This window comes from Amblyraja radiata, unplaced genomic scaffold (genome assembly GCF_010909765.2).
Source record: "Amblyraja radiata isolate CabotCenter1 unplaced genomic scaffold, sAmbRad1.1.pri S89, whole genome shotgun sequence".
Lineage (NCBI taxonomy): Eukaryota > Metazoa > Chordata > Chondrichthyes > Rajiformes > Rajidae > Amblyraja > Amblyraja radiata.
In genome coordinates, this window is record NW_022630172.1 from 12,365,576 (window position 1) to 12,383,828 (window position 18,253).

Below are 18,253 nucleotides of genomic sequence, written 5' to 3' on the forward strand. Positions count from 1 at the left end.
AAGTTTGCTACAAACGTACATACCTAAAATTTATTAATAACGTCTGAGGAACAGAATTGCTTCTGTCAGAGAGAGGGAGAGAGGGAGAGAGAGAGTGAGTGTGTAGGGGGGGAGGAGAGGGGTGAGGGGCTGGAGGTGGAAAGGGGGTGAAGTGAGTAGCGGGGGCAAGCAGCGAGCAAAGGGAGGGGGGAGGGATTCAAGGGGGAGTGGGTTTGGTGCCGAGGGGGATGAATGGGGGGGGGATGGGAACTGTGGGGGGGGGGGGGGTGGGGAGAGAGGGGTCAAGTGAGTCATAGAAGGGGGTAGGGAGCCGGGTGGGGGTTCACATTGTTTGGGGTTGGGGAGGAGGGGGGAGGGAGCAAAGGGGGGCAACGAGCATGAGGCAGCAGGGGTAATGGGCAGGGAGCCACAGGGAGGAGGTCACATTGTTTGGGGGTGGGGAGGGTGTTGCAGTTTAGGAAGTCAAACCAGGGCAGGATCTTCACTGTGAATGGCGGGGCGCTGGGGCAATAGACAAGAGACAATATGTGCAGGAATAGGCCATTCGGCCCTTTAAGCCAGCACCGCCATTCAATGTGATCATGGCTGATCATCCCAAATCAGTACCCCGTACCTGCCTTCTCCCCATATCCGCTGACTCCACTATCTTTATGAGCCCTATCTAGCTCTCTCTTGAATGTATCCAGAGAACCGGCCTCCACCGCCCTCTGAGGCAGAGAATTCCACAGACTCACAACTCTCCGTGAGAAAAAGTGTTTCCTCGTCTCCGTACTAAATGGCTTACCCCTTGTTCTTAAACTCTGTGTGGCCCCTGGTTCTGGACTCCCCCAACATCGGGAACATGTTTTCTGCCTCAAGCATGTCCAAACCCTTAACAATCTTATATGTTTCAATAAGATACCCTCTCATCCTTCTAAACTCCAGAGTGTTCAAGCCCAGCCGCTCCATTCTCACAGCATATGACAGTCCAGCCATCCCGGGAATTAACCTTGTAAACCTACGCTGGTCTCCCTCAATAGCAAGAATGTCCTTCCTCAAATTAGGGGACCAAAACGGCACACAATACCCCAGGTGTGGTCTCATTAGGACTCTGAACTCTGAGCCTTGCAGAATGTGTAGAGCCGAGGGACCTAGGAATACGGGTACGAGTTGGGCCGAAGGGCCTCTTTCCAACGCTGCATCACTCCATGACTATGACAAAGTGCTGGAGCAACTCGGTGGGTCAGGCAGCATCTGTGGAGAAGATAGACACAAAGTGCTGGAGTAACTCAGCAGGTCAGGCAGCATCTGTGGAGAGAGGAATGGGTGACGTTTTGGGTCAACACCCTTCTTTGGTTTAGTTTAGTTTAGTTTAGAGATGCAGTGCGGAAACAACAGGTCTTTCGGCCCATGGAATAAGTGCCGACCAGCGATCACCCCGTAAACTAGCACTGTCCTACGCACATTGGGGACAATTTAGTTTTTTTGTGGAGGCCGATTAATTTACAACACTGAACGTCTTTGAAATGTTGGTGGAAACCGGAGCACCTGGAATAAAAACCCACGCAGGTCAAAGGGAGAACGTACAAACTCCACACAGACAGCACCCGTAGTCAGGATCAAGCCCGGGTCTCTGGCGGTGAGGCAGCAACTGTACCGCTGCGCCACTGTGCCGCGCAGAATTATTTAACGGTTTCCACCTCCATAAACGCACCCAATGTGTGCTAGTAATGTCCTGTTTGGCAGCTTGTTGACGCTCTGTGTTCACCTCCTGCAGGGTTTAGGAGCCGTTGCTGTGGACGGAGAGACAGGGACGTGAGCGGATATTGAGCGCGGCCAGGGTGCCAGTGAGCCCCCCCCCCCCCCCCCCCGCTCGGTGTGTGGGCTGAGCTTCGAGGAGCTGAGCTTCGATGGAGGACCACATGATGGGGCACAACAAGGAGAAGCGCTATGAGTGTGACGTGTTTGGCAAGACCTGGCAGAGCCCGAGCCGGCTGGAGACCCACCGACGGGTGCACACGGGAGAACGCCCCTTCGATTGCTTGGAGTGCGGCAAGAGCTTCACCTTCTATAACCAGCTGCAGCGGCACAACCTCGTGCACTCCGGCGAGAGGCCCTTCACCTGCTCCGACTGCGGCAAGAACTTCAAGACGGCGAATGAGCTGAAGAGACACCGGTGGGTGCACACGGGTGAGAAGCCCCATGGCTGCTCCACCTGCGGCAAGAGCTTTGCCCAGTTGTCGGTGCTGCAGGTGCACTGACGGGTGCACAGCAGTAAGGGGCCCTTCACCTGCTCCGATTGCGGAAAAGACTTCAAGTCGGAACCAGCGCTGAAGAAGCACAGGCGTGTGCACACCGTGGAGCGGCCCTACACCTGCAGTGACTGTGGCAAGGGCTTCACCCACTCCAGCCACTTGCTGGTGCACCAGCGCATCCACACCGGCGAACGCCCCTACACCTGCGCCCAGGGCGGCAAGGCCTTCACCCAGTCCGGCGCCCTGCTGACGCACCGGCGCACCCACACCGGCGAGCGCCCCTACACATGCGCCCAGTGCGGTAAGGGCTTCACCCGGTCCAGCAACCTGCTGGATCACCGGTGCACCCACACCGGCGAGCGCCCCTACACCTGCGCCCAGAGCGGCAAGGCCTTCACCCAGGCCGGCACCCTGCTGACGCACCGGCGCACCCACACCGGCGAGCGCCCCTACACATGCGCCCAGTGCGGTAAGGGCTTCATCCGGTCCAGCAACCTGCTGGATCATCAGCGCACCCACACCGGCGAGCGCCCCTACACGTGCGGCAAGGCCTTCACCCAGTCCGGCACCCTGCTGAAGCACCAGCGCACCCACACCGGCGAGCGCCCCTACACATGCGCCCAGTGCGATAAGTGCTTCACCCGGTCCAGCAACCTGCTGCAACGGCAGCGCACCCACACCGGCGAGCGCCCCTACACCTGCACCCAGTGCGGCAAGGGCTTCAAATGCTCCTCCAAGCTGCTGTCCCACCAGCAGGTGCACGCTGGGGACTGTCCCTTCCCCAGCCCGGTGAGTGGAGAGCACTTTGCCATGGCCTCCCATGCCCTGTCTCACCAGCACGTGTACACCAGTGGCCAGCCCTATGACTGCCCGTACTGCGGTGAGCAGTTTGACAGCTCGCGGGGGTTGCGGCAGCACCGGCGGACCCACGCCGGTGAGCAGCTGCTCCCGCTGTGACTAGAGAGCACGGGGGCTGCGGGAGCACCAGCGGATACACACAGGGGAGAGACCCTTTGTGTGCGCTGAGTGTGGCAAGGGTTTCACCCACATGTCCAGCCTATGGCAGCACCGGCGTACACACAGCAGTGAGCGCCCCTTCCCCTGCCCGTCCTGTGGTAAGGGCTTCACCCTCCTTGACCACCTGCTGGAGCACCGGCGAGTCCACATCGGACAGCGCCCGTTCACCTGTCCGCTCGGTGGCAAGGCCTTTGCCCGCTCCTCCAGCCTGCTGGCACACTGACACGTGGATAGATAGGCGCTGTTTAGGTAGATACAAAATACTGGAAGGAATGAGTAACATTTCGGATCGTTTCTTTAGTCACCAATTCCATCTCTCCAGAGATGATGCCTGTCCCGCTGAGTTACTCCAGCATTTTGTGTCCTTTTTTGTAAACCAGCATCTGCAGTTCCTTGTTTTTAAACCATCTGGTTAACCATCTCTGCACCTTCCCCAAAGCCACCACATCAGTCCTGTAATGGAATGACCAGAACTGTATGCAATACTCCAAATTCTACCTGACCAATGTCCCATAAAGCTGCACATATACATTCCTCTCTCTCCTCTCCTTCCACTCTCCCCCACTCGTACACAAATTCTCTCCATTCCACCCTCTTGTGCCGCCTTCCTCTCTCTCACACACTCCCTTACTCGCTCAGTCTCTCTAGCACACTCCCTCTCTCGCTCCCTGTCTCTCACACACACAGTCCCGCTCTCACACACACAAACACTCCCTCTCTCCAACACTAACAACACTCCCCCCTCTCTCTCTCTCTCTCTCTCTCTCTCTCTCTCTCTCTCTCTCTCTCACACACACACACAGTCCCGCTCTCACACACACAAACACTCCCTCTCACACTAATAACACTCTCCCCCCTCTCTCTCTCCCACACACACACACACAGTCCCTCCCGCTCTCAAACACACTCCCTCTCTTCCCTGCTCTCTCTAACACATGCACTTTCTCTCTCTCTCTCTCTCTCTCTCTCTCTCTCTCTCTCTCTCTCTCTCTCTCTCTCTCTCTCTCTCTCTCTCTCTCTCTCTCTCTCTCTCTCTCTCTCTCTCTCTCTCTCTCACACACACACACTGTTTCTCTCACACACACACTCACGCACACACGCCGAACACCTCCGCACGGTTCGCAATAACCAACCTGATCTCCCGGTGGATCAGCACTTCAACTCCCCCTCCCATTCCGAATCCGACATTTCTGTCCTGGGCCTCCTCCATGGCCAGAGTGAGGCCCATCGTAAATTGGAGGAGCAGCACCTCATATTTCACTTGGGCAGTTTGCACCCCAGTGAACATTGACCTCTCTAGTTTCAAGTAGTCCCTACTTTCTCCTCCCCTTCCCAGCTCTCCCTCAACCCACTGGCTCCACCTCTTCCTTTCTTCTTCCCGCCTCCCCCACCCTCACATCAGTCTGAAGAAGGGTTTTGACCCGAAACGTTGCCTATTTCCTTCACTCCATAGATGCTGCTGCACCCGCTGAGTTTCTCCAGCATTTTTGTCTCCCTTCAATTTTCCAGCATCTGCAGTTCCTTCTAAGGCATTTTAAAGTGTTTTTTTAACGAATGTTTTGACGCATTTGTGCCTTACGCAAATAAAGCAAGTTTATCCTGACCTCACTGAAAGAATTTAATTTGGTCCGTAAATTAAAAATGGAGATTTGCTGAAAAACAGAAAGCAGTCAAATTTAAAAGAGAATTTTCCCAGCAGAATAAATTCTGGGACAATCCTAGAAGCTTGGTTTATACTAATCATTGAAACAATGTATTAACAATGTATTAACAGAGAGACGTATTGTCTGGGCACAGTACATATTAGATATCTGTCTGAATTGCCTGTCCCAGCTAAGGACAAGGTAGTGTCTTCCATCCAAGTCTTACAAGCTTGTTTTAGTTCACAGACGGATGCCCATTCTGGAACCAAGATGGAAGTCATTTGAAAACAAAATGGAGTTAGTTGTCCTTCCGGAATGGGCAGCTGTACTGAAGCTGTGCCTAGATTTGTGAATAAGGCCGACATTGCAAATATATGTGTCCAGCCTCCCTTGTTTCCCTTAGGCTACGGATCTTTCACTCAGATTTAGAAGGTGTTTTATTGATAAGAAAATGTATAATGACTCTAACTTTCCTTTCTTCTTTGGGTGGAGCCCGAGAAGCACTGAGCAACGTGTGTGCTCTTTGTAGATCTCGCCACTCACGTCTGGCAGATTGATTAAAAGATTGCTTTGGTTTAACAAGCTTGTTGCTGTCTGCTTTCTTTAAGAGACGAATGTTGATTTCTGTGCTCTTTGGAATTCTTCAGAATTCAGGTTGTACTATTAATAATGAAAGGAAATGCCAACCATCTCCAGAAATGATCAGAAATTATTCTCGCCTCCATGCATATCTGTAGCCGTAGGGGAGTCACACACCTCCCCACTACTTCAAAGATAGTTCCTGCACTTGGCGATATCGTTTGGTGTTTGGCAGCTGAAACGCAGCGGCGGGGCTACAGACAGCCCGGCACCCGGGTAATTCACCCCATGTGGGGGTCGGGGGGGGGGGGGGGGTGGGTGATTCACCCCATGTGGGGGTGGGGGGGGGGTGAATCATCCCCGTGTGTGTGGGGGGGTGAATCACCCTAGTTGGGGGTCGAGGGGGGGTATGAATCATCAAGGTGTGTGGGTTGAGGGGGGGGAGGTGTGAATCATCCCGGTGTGTGGGTCGGTGGGGGGGTGATTCACCCCATGTGGGGGTCGGGGGGAGGGGTGAATCATCCCCGTGTGTGGGTCAGATGGGGGGGAGGGGTGAATCACCCCGGTGAGTGGGTCGGCGGGGGCTGTGTCTCGTGGTGCCGGTGCAGTGCGGTCAGTGACTCTGGGTGGGCGGAGGGACCAGACTGTCCCCAACTCTGCTGCAACTGACGGGGATGTTGTCGGGTTTATGACCCCGTGTGTCCGCTGCCCGGAGCCGCGGCCCCGCTCCGTGTGCGCGTGTGTGTGCACGTGTGTGTGTGTGTGTGTGCGCGTGTGTGTGTGCGTGTGTGCGTGCGAGTGTGTGCGTGTGTGTGTGTGCGCGCTGCCGACCCATAGCCCGTGACAGTGCGGTGGGAGCCAGCTTAGGGGAGTGAGGGATGGGAGCCCCTGTCCCACTTAGGAAACCTGAACCGAAACCTCTGGTGACCTTGCGCACCACCCAAGGTTTCCGTGAGGTTCCCGGAGGTTTTGGTCACTCTCCCTAATGGTCGAAAGTGATTTCCGCGTAGTCGAGGCCCCTTCTATGTTCCTGCGATTATTTCAGCAAATTCAAAACCGGCCTCGACTAAAAATAGGTTGCCGTTTGGTCGAAGCCCGTGGAGTGGGGTCGCTATTTACTGACAGGCAGTCGAAGGCAATCTCCTTCGCTGACCGGCCATTTTGATTGGTTCATTGGAGTTTTCAGCAAAACTCCTATAGGATCCTATTGGATCTCCCCCTTCTATCTCCCCTTCTCTCTTCCCTTCTCTGTCCTTCTCTCCCTTCTTTCCCCTTCTCTCCCTCCCGCCCGCGCTGTCTAAAGGACTTACGGTGCTCTGTGGCAGCCGTTTACCTTCCTCTTCATTGCGCAGACAGCGCCCCTCTGCTGTCCCTGGCCCCCACCTTCGTGATGTGTGTGTGTGTGTGTGTGTGTGTGTGTGTGTGTGTGTGTGTGTGTGTGTGTGTGTGTGTGTGTGTGTGTGTGTGTGTGTGTGTGTGTGTGTATGTCTGTCTGTCTGTGTGTGTATGTGTGTGTGAGTGTATGTGTGTATGCGGTCTAGCAATGATCCTGTAGGATCTTTGGTCAGTAGATACAGCTCACGCTTCGGTTGAGGCTTTCCAGGCGAGTGACCAAAACCTCTGGCGACTCATGGAAACCTTGCGTGGGGCACAAGGTCACCAGAGGTTTCCGTTCAGGGTTCCTAAGTGGGACAGGGGAGGGTTGGGACGTGGCCAGCTTGGAGGAATACGAGGAATGGGAGGTAGCCAGCTAGGAGGATTAACGAATGGGGGGGGGGTACTCACCTAGTGGGGTACCGGATGGGATGTAGCCAGCTTGGGGGGAGCAGGTATGGGGGTGGCCAGTCTGGGGGAAATGAGAGTTGGGAGGTCGCCAGCTTGGGGGAGTAAGGAATGGGAGGTAGGCAGCTTGGGGAGTAAGGGGAATGGGAGGTAGCCAGCTTGGGGGAGTAAGGGGTATTAGAGGTAGCCAGCTGGAGGGAGTAAGTTTGTTGTTCTGCACATCAACCGGGACGTGATGACATCGCCCGTTCATACGCAGCCGCCAGAACAAACAGTGTACATACAGTGATGACAAACGCAATACATGCAATATCCATGCAGAACCGTCTCCGGGCAGAGCGACCACCGACGTCGTTCGTGTGGAGTTTGCTCGCTTACCCCTCCGTGGTGGACCGGATGCGGGTCGGGGCAGGGGAGACGAGCTCAGCCTTCCGAGCCTCAATCCAAGCTCTGCCTTCCTCCCGCGCATCCTAGCCCCGACGGACCGAGTGCTGCCGCCTTCCTCCCCGGCCAACAACCGAGAGGAAACACACAGACGAAACCTCTTCCAACCCCCCAAATCCCTCAGGAATGCCCCTGTCCTGTTTTTGAAATCAAGCCGTCACAATTGTGCAAGATCGGACAGCATTATCCTTTTTTAAAAATTTTATACTAGACTAAGTGGGACCCGTTGGGTCCTATGTTCACACGGGAGGGCTGGTCCCTCGACGCAATATTCCACCTCTCCACCAATTCGAATATTGGTGGCCAGTGGGGAGGGGGGGGGGGGGGGTTCTGGAGCGCTGGTATGGGTGTTGTTGGCTGCAGGGCCTACTGGTCTCCCGACGGCTAGTATGGACATTGTGGGCCAAATGGATCCTTGGGGTGGCTGCTCAGTCCCTCAAGCCTGATGCGCTGGCAGCTCAATCATGGCTGGCAGGCTGGCAATTGACTCACGGCTATTCCTTGAAATTCCATTTCAAGTAGAAGGCCACCATATTCAAATCCATTTTCCAACCATTTTTAGGGAGAAACCACCATAAAACCGCATAAAACACCACACTCACAGTTCAGTAGACATTCAGTGTGTTTAGTTGATTCACAGCTCAGACAGAGTCGTGACCTCTCCCTCCTCCATCATGCAGAGACTGAGCCACACCCACACTTCTGGATTTTATAATCCCTCCCACCGGAAAAGGTGTGTCTTCATGGCGTGATTGACAGGAGAGAGATTCTCACATTTTTTAAAACTCTAATAACACTTTTATTTTTCATTGATGGGAAGAATCCTCTGCACCTGATGAACGAAGGGGGACTGAGTAAGATGGCCAAAAATCACAGCAGTAAGTGGTAGCGTTTTATCCAAAATCAATATAATGCAAACAGGAAATTGTCAAGTTTAGACAAACAACTATTTACAGGCAGTGCCTTTTCACTTCAACCCAAACCCCCAAACAACCATTTGCAGGCAGGGCCATTTTACTTCAAACAAATATTTTCATTTTCAAACCACATTAAGGGCACTCATAGTTGAGTAGACATATGTTCAGTGTTATTCAGAGCTCAGAGAGATGTGACCCTCTGGCTTCCTCCATGTTGCAGAGACTGAGTGAGGCACACCACTTCCTGGTTTTATAGTCCTTCCCCCTCCCTCCAGCAGGAGCAGCAGAGAGAATGGCAAAATAAACACTAATATCTCTCTGACTTTTCATCGATGGAAAAAATCCTCTGATCCCGGAAGGCGGAGGGGGGCTCTGAGCGAGGTGGCCAAATTGACGGCCGTAGGTCGCGGCGTTCTCTCGGAAATCACAGCACAGTGAGCCCAAAGCGGTCAAGATCAGGCTTTTAGTAATATAGACTAGGCCAAGTAGGACACGTTGTGCCCCATCCTCTCAACACGCGGTTGTGGCGTCACACACACACAGACATGGGGGTGAGAGGCAAGGGGGAGAGACAAGGGAAAAGAGAGGAGGGGGAGAGAGGAGAGGCGGAAAGAGGCGGGAGAGAGGAGGGGGTAGAGAAGAGGTGTAGAGAGGTGGGAGAGAGGGGGAAGAGAGGAGGGGGAGAGGAGAGGTAGCGGGGAGGGGGAGAGAAGAAGGAGAAAGGAGGGGGAGAGAGGGGAGAGAGAGGAGGGGGGAGAGTAGGGTGAGAAAGGTGTGCGAGGAGGAAGGGGGCGGCGTGGGGAAGCGGCAGGGAAGAGTGGGGGCAGCGGCGAAGAGCGGGGGCAGCGGGGAAGAGCGGGGTCAGCGGGGAAGAGCGGGGGCAGCGGGGAAGAACGGGGGCAGCGGGGAAGCGCGGGGGGGGGGGGGCAACGGGGAAGAGCGGGGGAAGAGCGGTGCAACGGGGAAGAGCGGAGCCAACGGGGAGGAACAAGGGACAGCGGGGAAGAGCGGGGGCAACGGGGAAGCGGGGAGGAACAGGGGGCAGCGGGAAAGAGCGGGGACAGCGGGAAAGAGCGGGGGCAGCGGGGTAGAGCGGGAGTAACGGGGAAGGCGGGGAAGGCGGGGAAGAGCGGGGGCGGCGGGGAAGAGCGGGGAAGGCGGGGAAGAGCGGGTGCAGCGGGGAAGAGCGGGTGCAACGGGGAAGAGCGGGGAAGGCGGGGAAGAGCGGGGGAAGAGCGGGGTAGAGCGGGGTACAGTGGGGAAGAGCGGGGTACAGTGGGGAAGAGCGGGGGCAGCGGGGGCAGCGGGGACAGCGGGAACAGCCGGGGAAGAGCCCGGGGGCAGCGGGGAAGAGCGGTGGCAGCGGGGAGGAACAGGGGGCAGCGGGGAAGAGCGGGGGAACAGCGGGGTAGAGCGGGGGAGGAGCGGACATCGGGGGAAGTGGGTTTCAACCAAACGACTGCGTGGGTGTGTGTGACGTCACTCGCAGTGGGTGGAACACAGAGCAGATCGCGCGCAGCAGATCCACTGTGACGTCATCTGCGAGACCATCTCGTTTACTTTCAATGTTTTCTCGGATTTGTGAACATTTTCATAAATAACTCGAGAAATAAAGCACGAATTTTTCTGATAAGGCTGTTTTGGACCAGGAGAAAAATCTCTACTGGAATATGTAACATTTTTACCGTTAGCACATCGTTTTTTCGATAAGATATGATTACAGACAAACATGACACAATAATAATAATAATAATAATAATAATAATAATAATAATAATAATAATAATAATAATAATAATAATAATAATAATAATAATAATAATAATAATAATAATAATAATAATAATAATAATAATAATAATAATAATAATAATAATGTATTATTGTCATTGTACATCAGTGCAACGAGATTTAGTATGCAGCTTCCAACCGATGTGAAAAAATAAATACAAATAAATAAACTGTGCGACGTGACCATCTGAGGGAGACTGTCCAGGGGGGATGGGGGACTCAGCCGGGCCGGTTCAGAGCCGCTATAGCTCTGGGAATGAAGCTGTTTCTGAGTCTGGAGGATCGGACGTAGAAGGCCTTGTAACATCTGCCGGAGGGAAGTAGTTCGAACAGTCCGTTACAAGGGAGTGAGGAGTGTTTATGGATGCTGACGGCATTCCTGAGGCACCGTGCGTGGTAGATGCCCTCCAAGGCTGGTAGCTGTGTCCCAATAATCCTCTGCGCTCTGTGGACGACGCGCTGAAGAGCTCTCCTCTCCGCCTCCGTGCAGCTGAGATACCACACAGAGATGCCATATGTTAATATGCTCTCTGTGGTGCAGCGGTAGAAGGTTGTCAGCAGCTGTTGGGGCAGACCAATCTTTTTTAATGTACTCAGGAAGTACAGTCGTTCCTGTGCCTTCTTGACCAGCGCAGCGGTGTTGGTGGACCATGTGAGGTCCTCTGAAATGTGAGTGCCCAGAAACCTAAAGCTGGACACTCTCTCCACACTGTCCCCGTTGATAAAGATTGGATCGTATTCTCCACTATGGGACCTCCTGAAGTTGATAATCAGCTCCTTGGTCTTGGAGGTGTTTAGGGACAAGTTGCTACCTGCGCACCAGTCCGCCAGGTTCTGCACCTCCGCTCTGTAGTGTGTTTCATCACCGTTGGTGATCAGCCCAATCACTGTTGTGTCGTCTGCAAACTTGACAATGCATATCGAATGCAGCAGCACAGTCATGTGTGAAAAGGGAGTAGAGCATGAGGCTCAGTACACAGCCCTGTGGTGTGCCGGTACTCAGGGTGATAGTGGAGGACAGGTGCGGGCCCTCTGCCTGCGGTCACTCCGTCAAGAAATTCACGATCCAGTCGAATATCGACGAGCTGAGGCCTAGCTGGTGGAGTTTGGTGGTGAGCTTGGTGGGGATGACCGTGTTGAAGGCAGAGCTGTGTTCTTTGAAAAGCATCCTCACATACATGCCCTATCGTTCCAGGCGAGTCAGGTCAGTGTGAAGAGCCAGAGATGTCCCTTTCAGAATGGGTCCCTTTCAGAATGGCAGGCAGTGACTAATGGGGTACCGCAAGGCTTGATGCTGGGACCGCAGCTATTTACAATTTTTATTAATGATTTAGATGAAGGGATAACAAGGAACATTAGCAAATTTGCAGATGACATAAAGCTAGGTGACTGTGTGAACTGTGAGGAGGATGCTATGAGAATGCAGGGTGACTTGCACAGGTTCGGTGAGTGGGTAGATGCATGGCAGATGACGTTTAATGTGAATAAATGTGAGGCTATCCACTTTAATTACAAAAACAGGAAGGCAGATTATTATCTGAATGGTGTCAAAGGAAAAGGGGAAGTACAACAGGATCTGGGGGGTCCTTGTTCATCAGTGAATGAAAGTAAGCATGCAGGTACAGCAGGCAATGAAGAAATCAAATGGCATGTTGGCCTTCATAACAAGAGGAGCTAAGTAGAGAAGCAAAGAAGTAATTCTGCAGTTGTACAGGGCCCACCCAAGTTGGCCACCGCCCGTTCCCCTTGCCCCCCCCCCCCCCCCCCCCCCACATGGAGCATTGTGTGCAGTTTTTGGTCCCCTAATTTGAGGAAAGTCATTCTTGTTATTGCGGGAGTGCAGTATAGGTTCACAACGTTAATTCCCGGGATAGCGAGACTGTCATATGCTGTGAGAATGGAACGGCTGGGCTTGTACACTCTGGAGTTTAGAAGGATGAGAGAGGATCTTATTGAAACATATAGGATTGTTAAGGGTTTGTAAGTCAAAGATAAATGGAGGTTTGGCTTGGCCAAATTTCTTGTTTTATTTCTGGGCAGTCCATATTAAAAACATGAATTTCTGGCTGGAAGAAATGGATCAACAACCAGTTTGGTTAAGGATGGAAAAGGAAGACTGTTTACCTTTTGAAATTGGTCCGATCATATTTGCTCCCACAAAACTACACAAAAAAACCTATAAGGAAAACCCCATAATACATAGTGGAATACGAATTTGGAAACAATTTTTTAAAAGTTTTAAAATTGAATAATATAACACTATGCCTTCCCATTGTAAATAATCCTTTATTCAAGCCATCCATTTTGGATAAGGGTTTCACACAATGGAAAAATTATGGAATTAAAAAGATTGGACATCTTTATGGGAAATGCACTTTTCTTTCATTTCAAGAGTTACAACAGAATTATGGACTGCACTCAAATAATTTCTTCAGATATCTACAAATTAGAGATTATGTTAAATCTAATACACAAGTCTACAGGACTAGGGAACCAGAAATCTTTGATGAATGTTTGAACAAGCATCCAAACACATAAAAATTAATAGCTTATATTAATAACACCTTCCTAAACAACTAGGTACCACCGACGGAACCATATAGACACACATGGGAAAATGAATTAGGTCATCCTATAACAAAAGATGTGTGGGACGAAAGTTTACAACATATACATCAATGTTCGTTAAATGCCAGACATGCTTTAATACAATTTACAGTCTTACATAGATTACACTACTCCAAAATAAAACTAAATAGAATCTTCCCACAAATCTCTCCTATTTGTGATAAATGTCTACATCTAGAGGCTAATTTGACACTTGTTTGCAAATTGTATAAAAATTAAACATTTCTGGACTGATATTTTTGAAATAATCTCAGAAGTTATTAATACAAAACTGGATCCAAACTCAAAATTAATAATACTTAGAATATCAGAGCAAAGTTTAACACTCCCAAAAAGCCAAATAAATTTCCTCGACTACAGTATAATAACCGGGAAAAAATATTAAAATTTTGGAAAGGCCCTACAACCCCCACAATTAAAATGTGGATTGTGGAAATGTCGGAGACCCTATATCTAGAAAGAATTAGACTTGTCTTAATGGATAAACAAGAACTTTTTGATAAAATATGGGCTCCATTCATTAATTATCTGACGGGATAGATTGGCCCGGCACGAAAACCCAACTGAAACTTGAACTCAGGATTAGATGAAAAGTCATACTTTATAATCGACGAACCTATCTCCAATGACGTATTATAAGTAATCCATTCCACCTTTTTTGTTTTTTTGATATTTGTAACTTTTATTCCCCCTTTCTCTCTTTTTCTATATTAAAAAAAACACTAGAAGCAGAAGTAATCGACAATTGAACATTTTAATAATGTATGGCTGATGTATATGAAAAGGTTTTTACTATAATATGTAACTATACTCTACAGTATGTCTACTTCTAATAAAAATATCATCAAAAATATAAAAAAGAAGGATGAGAAGGAATGCTATTGAAACACAAAAGATTATTAAGGGTTTGTACACGCAAGAGGCAGGAAACATGTTCCCGATGTTAGGGGACTCCAGAACCAGGGGCCACAGTTTCAGAATAAGGGTTAGAACGGGTATGAAGACACACTTTTTCACACAGAGAATGGCGAGTCTGTGGAATTATCTGCCTCAGAAGGCGATTCTCTGGATACTTTCAGGAGAGAGCTAGATGGGGCTCTTAAGGGAGTCAAGGGATTTGGGGTGAAGGCAGGAACGGGAACATTGCGGTGCTGGCTCAAAGGGCCGAATGGCCTACTCCTGCATCTTTTGTCTATTGAGGATCCCTGTGGGAGGAGGGGGAGCATTAGGTCCCAGTGCAGTCAGACCACGTGGTGTGAGAGTCTGCAGTGTGGAGATCCCAGGCCTGGTCGAGGCCCGCGGGGAGTGGAATGGCACGCGGGCGAAGTGTTGCAAGTGCCGGTCAGCGGATGAACGGAAAGGCAGCGAGGATCGGCGGCTCCAGCGAGGCAGCAAAGGCGGCAACGACCACGGGTGAGGTCACGCGGGAAGGTCCATGACAGCGGCATCCTCGGTGGTCCAGGTCCGAGATCGGTTAGGAAGGCGGTGAGTTTTGGTGCTGCTCCTCGTGGCAGCAATGGCGTCGCGGGGTTGTTAGTGCCACCTGTCCCTTACTCCCCCAAGCTGGCTACCTCCCATCCCCCTTATTCCCCCAAGCTGGCTCCCTCCGATTCCCCCAAGCTGGCCACCTCCCAACCCCCTTACTCCCCAAGCTGGCCACCTCCCATCCCCCTTACTCCCCAAGCTGGCCACCTCCCATCCCACTTACTCCCCCAAGCTGGCCACCTCCCATCCCCCTTACTCCCCCAAGCTGGCTCCCTCCGATTCCCCTTACTCCCCCAAGCTGGCCACCTCCCAACCCCCTTACTCCCCCAAGCTGGCTCCCTCCGATTCCCCTTACTTCCCCAAGCTGGCCACCTCCCATCCCCCTTACTCCCCCAAGCTGGCTACCGCCCATCCCCCTTACTCCCCCAAGCTGGCCACCTCCCAACCCCCTTACTCCCCCAAGCTGGCTCCCTCCGATTCCCCTTACTTCCCCAAGCTGGCCACCTCCCATCCCCCTTACTCCCCCAAACTGGCTCCCTCCCATCCCCCTTACTCCCCCAAGCTGGCCACCTCCCATCCCCCTTATTCCCCCAAGCTGGGCACCTCCCATCCCCTTACTCCCCCAACCAGGCTACCGCCCATCCCCCTTACCCACCCAAGTTGTCCACCGCCCGTTCCCCTTGCACCTCCCCCCCAAGCCCTCCCATCCCTTACTCCCCCAAGCAGGCTCCCACCACACTGTCACGGGCTATGTGTCGGCAGCGCACACACACACGGGGACGGGTGGAGCTGGGCCGCGGCTCCGGGCAGCGGACACACGGGGCCATAAACCCGGTAACGTTCCTGTCAACTGCAGAAGAGTTGGGGACAGTCTGGTCCGTCCACCCACCCAGAGTCACTGACCGTGCTGCGCCAGCATGAGGACCCCCCTACCAAGGTGATTCACCCCAACCCACACCCGCACAGCGGAGTGATTCACTCCCGCTACCCACACATGGGGTGATTCAACCCCCACCCCCACATGGGTTGATTCACCCGGGTGCCGGGCTGTCTGTAGCCCCGCCGCCGCGTTTCAGCTGCCAAACACCAAACGATGTTGCCAAGTACAGGAACTGTCTTTGAAGTAGTGGGGAGGTGTGCGACTGCCCTACGGCTACAGATATGCATGGAGGCGAGAATAATTTCTTATAATTTCTGGAGATGGTTGGCATTTTCTTTCGTTATTGATAGCACAACCTGAATTATGAATTCCAAAGAGCACAGTTGTCAAAGTTCGTCTCTGAAAGAAAGCAGACAGCAACAAAATTGTTAAAGGTAAACCAAAGCAATCTTTTAATCAATCTGCCAGACGGGAGTGGCGAGATCTACAAAGAGTACACACGTTGCTCAGTGCTTCTCGGGCTCCACTCAAAGAACAAAGGAAATTTAGAGTAATGATACATTTTCTTATCAAGAAAACACCTTCTAAATCTGAGTGAAAGATCCGTAGCCTAAGGGAAACAAGGGAGACTGGACCCATATATTTACAATGTCAGCATTATTCTCAAATCTTGGCACAGCTTCAGTACAGCTGCCCATTCCTGAAGGACAACTCGTTCACATTGAGGTCAGGATAAACTTGCTTTATTTGTTACGTAAGGCACAAATGTGTCAAAACTTTCTTTAAAAAAACACTTTAAAATGCCTAAGAAGGAACTGCAGATGCTGGAAAATGGCAGGTAGACAAAAATGCTGGAGAAACTCAACGGGTGAGGCAGCATCTATGGAACTAAGAAAATAAGCATAGTTTCGCGTTGAATCCCTTCTTCAGACTGATGTGAAGGTGGGGGAGGCGGGAAGAAGAAAGGAAGAGGTGGAGCCAGTGGGCTGAGGGAGAGCTGGGAAGGGGAGGAGAAAGTAGGGTCTACCTGAAATTAGAGAAGTCAATGTTCATACCGCTGGGGTGCAAACTGCCCAAGCGAAATATGAGGTGCTGCTCCTCCAATTTATGGTGGACCTCACTCTGGCCATGGAGGAGGCTGAGGACAGAAAGGTCGGATTCGGAATGGGAGGGGGAGTTCAAGTGCTGATCCACCGGGAGATCAGGTTGGTTATTGCGAACCGAGGTGTTCGGCGTGTGTGCGTGAGTGTGTGTGTGTGAGAGAAACAGTGTGTGTGATAGCGTGTGAGAGAGAGAGAATGTACATGTGTTGAGGAGAGAGGGAGTGTGTTTGAGAGAGGGAGGGACTGTGTGTGTGTGTGTGTGTGTGAGAGAGAGAGAGAGAGAGAGAGAGAGAGAGAGAGAGAGGGGGGAGTGTTGTTAGTGTGAGAGAGAGGGAGTGTTTTGTGTGTGTGTGAGAGCGGGACTGTGTGTGTGAGAGACAGGGAGCGAGAGAGGGAGTGGCTAGAGAGACTGAGCGAGTAAGGGAGTGTGTGAGCGAGAGGAAGGCGGCACGAGAGGGTGGAATGGAGAGAATTTGTGTACGAGTGGGGGAGAGGAGAGAGAGGAATGTATCTGTGCAGCTTTATGGGACATTGGTCAGGTAGCATTTGGAGTATTGCATACAGTTCTGGTCACTCCATTACAGGACTGATGTGGAAGCTTTGGGGAAGGTGCAGAGATAGTTAACCAGAATGGTTTATAAACAAGGAACTGCAGATGCTGGTTACCAAAAAGGACACAAAATGCTGGAGTAGCTCAGCGGGACAGGCAGCATCTCTGGAGAGATGGAATTGGTGACTGAAGAAACGAACCGAAATGTTACCCATTCCTTCCAGTATTTTGTGTCTACCTAAACAGCGCCTATCTATCCACGTGGCGGTGTGCCAGCTGGCTGGAGGAGCGGGCAAAGGCTTTGCCAGAGCGGGCAGGTGAAGGGGTGCTGGCCTGGTGTGGACTCACCGGTGGTCCAGAAGGTGGTCAAGGTGGGTGAAACCCTTACCACAGGACGGGCAGTGGAAGGGACGCTCACCGCTGTGGGTACGCCGTGCTGCCATAGGGTCGACATGCGGGTGAAACCCTTGCCACAATCAGCGCACACATATGCTCTCTCTCTGGTGTGTATCCGCTGGTGTTCCCGCAGCCCCCGTGTTCTCTTGTCACAGTGGGAGCAGCTGCTCACCGGCGTGGGTCCGCCGGTGCTGCCGCAACCCCCGTGAACTGTCAAACGACTCACCACAGTACGGGCAGTCGTAGGGCGGGCCACTGGTGTGCACGTGCTGGTGAGACAGGGCATGGGAAGCCATGGCAAAGCGCTTTCCACACACCGGGCTGGGGACGGGACGGTCGCCGGCGTGCACCTGCTGGTGGGACAGCAGCTTGGAGGAGCGGGTGAAGCCCTTGCCGCACTGGGCGCAGGTGAAGGGACGCTCGCCGGTGTGGGTGCGCTGGTGCACCAGCAGGTGACTAGACTGGGTGAAGCTCTTGCCGCACTGGGCGCAGGTGTAGGGGCGCTCGCCGGTGTGGGTTCGTTGGTGCCTCAGCAAGTTGCTGGGGTGGGTGAAGCCCTTGCCGCACTGGGCACAGGTGTAGGGGCGCTCGCCAGTGTGGGTGCGCTGGTGCACCAGCAGGCAGTCAGAGCGGGTGAAGCCCTTGCCGCACTGGGCACAGGTGTAGGGGCGCTCGCCAGTGTGGGTGTGCTGGTGCACCAGCAGGCCGCTGGATTGGGTGAAGCCCTTGCCGCAGTCGCTGCATGTGTAGGGGCGTTCCCCGGTGTGCACGCGCCTGTGCACCTTCAGTTCCTTGGACGACTTG

The 18,253-nt window shown here is 52.5% G+C and overlaps 1 pseudogene; it reads left to right on the forward strand.

Annotated features, from left to right (window-relative positions):
• Positions 1-1,837: 1,837 nt before the first annotated feature.
• Positions 1,838-14,452, forward strand: LOC116969610 (annotated as a pseudogene).
• The last annotated feature ends 3,801 nt before the right edge of the window (positions 14,453-18,253 follow it).